The following is a 7919-nucleotide window of genomic DNA, read 5'->3' on the forward strand; positions in this document are numbered from 1 at the left end:
CTCTCTCTCTCTCTCTCTCTCTCTCTCTCTCCTCACTTCTCTTCCCTCTCGTCCTTCACACGTCGAATGACGTCGAACGAGCGAGAAGTAAGAGCTTTAATCGCGTCCGAATCCGCCGCGATTCTCCTCTCTACGCGACCAGTCTCTCGCGTGGTCAAACAAAAAAAGAAAAGGAAAAAGGGGAAAAAAGGAGAAGTGAAGAAAAAGGACGAGATAGAGGGGAAGAGGAATAACCGTGAAATGAAGAAAAACCGAGCGCTAAATGAAATCGCAGCGATCGTACGCGCGTGCGCATGGCGAAATATATCTCGCTGAGGATATTCGTTGTGCGAATTTTCCTTGCTTTTCTCTGCATCGTGTCGCCACTCCACACCGCCATCCCGTCGATCGCCCGCGCCCAATAACATCCCCACGGTCGTCCGCATTCTCGTGCCGGCGCGATTACGTTGTTATCGCGGTTGCATTTCGTCGTTGCAGCGCGATGTTACGTCGAGGGCGGCTTCGCCGCCGTTATCGGTCTTCCACTCAATAACACCGCTGTTAGTCGACGCGAGCGAGTGAGCGAGCGAGCGAGCGAGCGCGAGGACGAATCACGTGCGCACGAATACCGTACACCGGTATTATGTGGCGGGCCTCGTGAAGTGTTAAAAGGGCTTATCTGACGCGCGACGGGTGCACGCAAGTGCGTTAAGTAACGACCTCCCGATTTTATTCCTCCCCTCTTTTTTTCTCCCATCCTTCTCTCTCTCTCTCTCTCTCTCTCTCTCTCTCTCTCTCTCTCCTCTCCCCCTTCTCTCTCCCTCTCTCTGTCTATCTCTCTTCTCTCTCTTTTTTCGACAAGAGAAACGCCGGTGGGAAATACATTTCGATTAACAACGGACGAACGAAGGGAGACGTTTGCGCGTGTTTCGCGGATTTACGTCGCTCTATCACGCGCGGAAAAATAACTCGGTGCTATTGGCGAAATCTCAATAGCTGAAACTTAGCCAAGAGGCCAACCGTTGGGTTGTCATCGCTAAGAGTCGGCTGTCGCGGATAAAATGCGTTCACCGCGAGGTGCGAATTTATTAGTACAGTGAGGAAAATTTTGTGTTGTATATTTAACGCACTTCATACATAGCCGAATTTATTCATTCTAACTTTTGCGTTAATTTGACACGACACAAATGTGTTAACAAGTAACACAATTTATCTGTCACAATTTCACGTATAAAATATATCATTGAGAATATGTATATGTTATGTAGAAATTCTGTTATTCTACATTTAGAAATGATAAATGTACATTTAAAAATGATAAATGTGAATGCAGAATTGTCAAAAGAACATGACAAGCCATATTTTAAATTATCACACGGATATGTCAAAAATTTAATATAAAAATTTCTACACAAATCGACTTCGACACGAATACAAAATGTTTTTTATCATTTTTTACTATAAAAGTAAGAGCGAATATTAATACTGCACAGCGTCAGAGTTCAAACAATTAAAAAGAGAAGAAGACATATACACTAAAAAAACGAAATAGCTGATTTAATTAAAATTTTAATTTTTTTTGGAAAAAAAGCTGTTGAAAGATTCTAAGATTAAAAATCAGAATAAAATCGGGTCTATAAAAGGATATGATGAATGTATGGAAAAAAATGTATTCAAAATTGTCATCTAAAAAAGAATTAGTTAATTATCATAATAAAAATTAATATACATGAAAATAAAATAAGTACATTGATAATACTAATTAATGACTCCTCTCTAGAAAACAATTTTGAATAAATTTTAGTTTGCATACATTCATTCTTTATACTTGGCTCTTATAGATCCTATTTTATTTTGATTATTTTTTGGCAACATATAAGACTATTATCGCTAAGATTATAAAATTTAATAAAAAATTATTTTCTGAAATATATAATTTATAGTAATTATTTCTCTCTCTATGTGATTATAGTTACAAATATCAAACATGTTTTTCTCAATGCATATAGTTGATCAATAAAGAGCTTAACAGCCGGTAATGTGGCCACATAAATTTATTGTTATCATAAAACTGTCTTACATGAACGTAAGTTATAAATTGATGTAGTAATAAATTGACGCAGCAATAAATTTATGTAGCAGTAAGCAGTTTACGTTGTCACAATACCGGCTGTTCTCATTGACCGATTATACGCATGTACTGTTTTCTTCTGTTATTTTCAGTCAATAATCATATAGACAATTAATAAACCAAGTGAGAAAAAAGGCAAGTGAATTGCGGTTGTCACCATCAATATTAATTAATAAGTTAACCTGCGATGATCATGACATTATCTATTTCTATATGTAGAAAGATGATTTGCCGCAGCAGTAAAAATATAATTGTGGCAGCTACGCAGTGAAAAATGACTTATCGATTGAGGTCGAATTGACATCTATTTGACGATTTCGACGTCTTTTCGACGTCTATCGATAAGTCATTTCTCATCAGATAAGCTAATGAAATGGAGTCAATCCGTATTATTGCTACCAAAGCTTTAAATTTAGCTACTTGAACTTCGATGCTACGGTAAAAATATATTCGCTGCTGAATCCGGTTAATATTATTCCAACTTTTTTTTTAAATCGTAAAAAAATACCCGAAAAAAGAAAACATGAGACTGACGCTTCATATTGCAAATCCAAATCAAGATATTCCGTTAATTTTTACCATAGATTAATATCGATTTAAATGCAAACACAAAAATTGATGTCTTTCGTACTTACACGATTGCGCTGCTTGATCCTGATCCCACAGAAGGACGATTTCACGTCTACCGGAAGCGCGGTAATTTTCCCTTTCCAGTGATCATCGTCTCAAGTCGCTACGACGTCTACAAGTGGAGAAATTCACGGTTTTATCGATCCGCGTTATGGCTGTAGCGAGTTGCGGATACAACACGACGCGACGAGTGAAAGAAATGCGCGGAACGTGTCTACCGCTTCCGGAGGGTCACCTTGCACTGCACGTGCTACGGCGCTACGCGCGAGCCAAGCCTGCTACCCCCACCACACTCGCCCGCGTCCCGCCCCCCACTCCGCGGCTCGCGTAGTACCGTTTGCACAACAGTCGCGCGGTCGTTCACCTCACTTTAGAAGCAAACAGTGCGCCGACGCGGGAGCAAGTGCCGCGGCTTTAGGCCCGATCCACACTATCGGTCTGCTCACGCTCCGCTCACGGTCCGATCATATTCCTTGAGTTTACACTATCGAGTCGCTCACGATCCAATCCCAAATGGTTAGTATAGTTTCTACCTTCCGTCGTGAAGTTTATTATAATTTTTTCCCGAAAAATAGTGCTAATTTCTGATAAAGAATTAATCATAATTGTTATGGACGATGAAGATAGAGAAAGTGAGAAGTGTAAAACAAAAAGATAAGAAAAAAATTTATGTGGGTTTATCCCAGTTTGATCAATAGAAAAACTGAAGAAGAATATTTCACATTATATTCCCATTTAGTAGACAATGAGGATAAATTTGTCAAATATTTTCGAATGAATGTAGGCACATTCAAAATGATATTGTCAAAAATTTTAAAATCGATCGGAAGCCTGTTCACACTATCGGTACAGATCCGGACAAGCTCGGTCACGCTCCAGTAAAATATTCTTTCGAAGGAACATTGCTGGAGCGAGACCGGAACTGTAGTGTTACTTATAGTATGGATATCTTATAAATAATGGAAGAATATTTGATCGGACCGTAAGCGGACCGATAGTGTGGATCGGGCCTTAAAACTCCCGCGCCGCGACAAACCTGGGAAATCTTGCCCGGGCGTTTTACTCCTTCCACTTTTCACACAAAGACGCTTCTGTCCGTCCGTGTGACTACACGCGCTCGGTCGAGTTCGGCGCGCCAAGCGAGAAAGAGAGAACGTCATTCCCTCTTTCTCGCTCCGCAACCACGCCATGTGGAGCGAGAAAGAGGGAATGACATTCTCTCTTTCTCGCTCGCCGCGCCGAACTCGGAACGCGTGGAGTCACGGATGGATAGAAGCGTCTCTATATGAGAAGTGGAAGGAATAAAACGCCAGTGTGCCCGGGCAAGATTTCCCAGCTCTGTCCCGCGCACGAATTTCCGTAACCGTAGACTTATACTGCAATTCTAAGCAGAATCGTAAGTCTCATAATTTGTTCTCGTAAAATTCGTAAGAAATTAGGAGTAGATTGACAATTCTATGCAACATCATATGTCGTACAATTACTTGTAAATATCGTAAATTATATGAAATCGTAGATATTTACGAGTAACTGTACGACATATGATATTGCATAGAATTGTAAATCTCATAAATTCTTTCGTATTTTACGAAACTTATGATTCTGTTTAGAATTGCAACATTAAGCAAACGTAAAACTTAAGCTGAAAAACCAATCAGAATATTGCTTTATCTTTGCGTACTCTAGAAGAAGATAGAACTGATGATAAAACTGACTATTAAATTAATTAATAAATGACTATTAAATTAATAAATTAATTAAAAATAACTAGAATCCATCTTGAAATTCTAGTTATTCAGTCTAAGTTCTAGTTACACCGTCAATTCTATTTTCTTCTAGAGTATATAAAAATAAAGCAATATCCTAATTTAGCTTAAGTTTACGTCTTACACCTACGATTATGAAAATTTATGTGCGGGAGTCCTTACTCCTTTCGCTACGGGACATATATTTCCCCCTCCCTTCTTCATTAATAATAATCTTATTCAATTAAATAAAGCTTTTTGGCATTCGGAACTATATTAGACATTATTTTACTTATTACCGCGTTGGGACATATGTGCTCTCCTAAAAACCTCCAAAAACTTCGTTTTTTCTTCAAATTGTACAAAGACAGGCACATAATTTAATTGTCAGATAGATTACTAAAAGGTAAATCATCTCTAGGACATCTTATCGTCCCGGTCCTAATTCTTCGGGGTAAAATATCAAACTTAATTTTTTTCTGCTGAAACTACGTCATACTAATGTATTTAATAAAGTGAAAGAGTAGAAAAAATCGTACTTTTAAGGAATAAAATTGGAAGCGAAAGAGTTAAACGGTTGCAACTCGCGAATAAGTCGACTTAGCGATATTATAATCGTGAGTGAAGGTAAAAAAATAATTATTGTAGCTATTTGCAAAAAGCAAATAACAGAGGTAAATGACAGAGGACCGTTCAATCTTATAAGCTCTACTCGTACATGAGTATTGGCATGCGTTATGTCAAACACTCTGTATAACATCAATAAAAAAATATATACAATAAAAAGATTGTGAAGAGATACACGCATACGAAATTTGTTTTATATATTCAGAGAATAATTATATACAGTATTTAGATTTATAAATGCTTATGTACAGGCAGTAGCTATTGAATTGAATAGAAAAATCCTGTAAATCCTATTTTGCGTAGTCTTTATTTGTGATATTGATGAAATATTAATAAAAAAAAAATAATCAATTAATGCACGTGATATGTTCTGATAATGCGGCGAGATATATTCTGTAAGATTGCAGAATAAGTCTGCATATTAATATATATAGAATGATCTATTAATATATATAGAATTAATATATATAGAAATAATATATATAGAATGATCTATTAATCAGCAGTTAATCAGGATAATTAATATATGCAGAATAATACAATAATAAGTCTAATTCCTTATAGATTCGAATGCTCGATATTCACGCGCATATAAGATACTTAGAAATAGCTACCATTTTCTAAGCTACTTGAAAAACAAATGTGCGCTTTTAATTTTGACTAATAAATTTGTATTTCACAACGAAAATATAATTTTATTTGTGTCAGCTAACTTCTAACAATGGCAGTAGTAAAACGATTAGCCTTTTAGAATTGAGAAAACATTTAAAAATGTGTGTGCTACAAAGTTTATTTCTGCGAAATAAACTTTTAACTTACGAATAAATTTTCAAGTATCTTTTTCTCACGAAAGTGAGAAAATATCTTAAATATCTTAAATCAGCCACTGAGATTTAGCTGGTATTACCAAGTCGTTTTATTTGCGTGAATCATGTGGAAAAAACGTCTCAACTGTCTCAGCTGCTACATCTTAACTTCTTGCGCTAATTGCTGTTCTGCGTGCAAATTTCGGCGAATCGACGGCTCCTTTTGCAGAGTCACAAAGGCGGCTCGCGGTCGGCGCGCCGCAAAGTGTGTGCATCGTGGATACAATTTTTTACGAGAGGCTCTTTCTCTCGCGCCTCAGACGGTCTTCCGAGCGTGGAAGAGCAATAAAGGTGGAATACTCTTCAGCGGCTTGACGGCCGTGTGAAGTAGCCAGCCGAGGTGTGTACATAAGTTGCCGCGTTGTCGCAACAGGTGCACTCAATTTGTGACCCTTTGCGACCTGCTTTTATACGATAACTTCCGCGCGGCACTCGCGCGCGTTAAGAATGCCGATACAAAAGTTCGCGCGGGCGGCAACGGTATTTTTACAAAATTATGAAGAGTGAACTTACGTCGCTCCTTCCTATCTGCCTCTCCTTTTCTCTCTCTCTCTCTCTCTCTCTCTTTCTCTCCTGCTCGTGGCGCGGCCAGCGAAAATACATCTTGCGTCATTACGTTATTCTCAGCTCTATCGACGAGGTCTGCCGTTATCGAAACGAGCGCCGGTTTTAGCGTTTACGTTTATCGCTCACGCGTCATCTCCATCATCATCGCGTACCACAGAGGAGAGCGGATTTTTGTCCTGAGTTCACACTCCGGCACACTATTTGGCGAGCGAGTATTCGCATTAGCCGAAGCCCTGCCGACCGATCGACGGAATAAAGCATATTCTATCGGATTTCAGCGATGGAAATCCTCGCGAAGATACGGGAGAGACGAAGAAGAGGGCGCGAAAGCGAGAAGGACGCGAGAGCGAGGGTGTACGTGGCGGCGGCGGGAGAGGAAAGGGAGGTGGCGCGAGAGGGTAGCCGGAATACCGCATACATCACGCATATTCTTACGTTCGCACGCGTGCCGGTAATTCCGTGATTCGGTGGCTGCGGCATAGGAGCCCGGCCGGGTATTGTTGCCGCGTTAATTTACGAGCCAATTAATTAGCGCTGCCGTGCTGAGATATTTCGTGGTCGCTGGAACGCGCATCCGACCGCCCGCTGTTCTGTGTGTGCACGACGAGAGGCTGTATTTTCGTCTAATTCTGTGTGTGTGTGTGCGCGCGCGCGCCTCCGTGATATTTTATACCGCGGGATAATATCGACGTTATATGGGTGGTAGCTTTAGAGAGAGAGAGAGAGAGAGAAAAAGAAAGAGATAGTTCCTACTACCTTCAACGGCAAGGAACGTCGGAAAGAGCCGCACAGGATACGGTGGTCTCTTTTATTGTCGTTTCAAAAACGATCGCACGAACACTAAGCTTCAGTAAAGCCTTAATATTTATTAGACCGATATTTATCATTCACTTCGTGTTTGGATATGATATGATATAATATATGATATGATATGATACATCAAACTCAGAAACTTAGAAAGGAAGTAAGCCGCCTTTAAGAACTTCAAGAGCCCGAGGAAGTATGAAATAATTTTAAATTATCCACCTGTATCATCGTCTAAATCATCATCTGCAAAGATCTATCCCTGAATGTTAAATAAATTATTCTTTAATAATAGTACGTAATAAGTAATATTATCACATAATAATGATAAGTAAATAAGACATGTACACGCATGATATTTGGTGCATCGTAGACAAAATAGCGAAGGATAAATAGCAAACAGGTTTGCTCGATTCACGCGAGTTGCCCGCGCGAATATACAAACTAATCGCGTTTCTCTCTCCATACTTCGTTATTTTTGCGCGTGTGAGCTCAAATGTCTACACGTCGCTTAGAGCGCAGATCCCTCTTCTCTCTCTCTCTCTCTCTCTCTCTCTCTCTCTCTCTCTC

At 39.4% G+C, this 7919-nt stretch overlaps 1 protein-coding gene across 4 annotated transcripts in view; it reads right to left on the bottom strand.

The window, feature by feature from the left end:
* Nucleotides 1–7919, bottom strand: part of LOC116846027 (RNA-binding protein Musashi homolog Rbp6) — a 220025-nt gene that overhangs the window by 155470 nt on the left and 56636 nt on the right. For 2 of the 4 annotated variants that reach the window (XM_032819338.1, XM_032819340.1), the window contains exon 2: nucleotides 2746–2852. The exons of the other annotated variants lie outside the window; for them this stretch is intronic. The gene's annotated coding sequence lies outside the window, so the exon portion shown is untranslated. The remainder of the gene's footprint in view (nucleotides 1–2745; nucleotides 2853–7919) is intronic. 4 annotated transcript variants of the gene reach the window in all.

Source organism: Odontomachus brunneus, unplaced genomic scaffold (assembly GCF_010583005.1).
Source record: "Odontomachus brunneus isolate Ranch 3 - 2012 unplaced genomic scaffold, Obru_v1 Obru_scaffold_060, whole genome shotgun sequence".
In the NCBI taxonomy this organism is placed as follows: Eukaryota; Metazoa; Arthropoda; class Insecta; order Hymenoptera; family Formicidae; genus Odontomachus; species Odontomachus brunneus.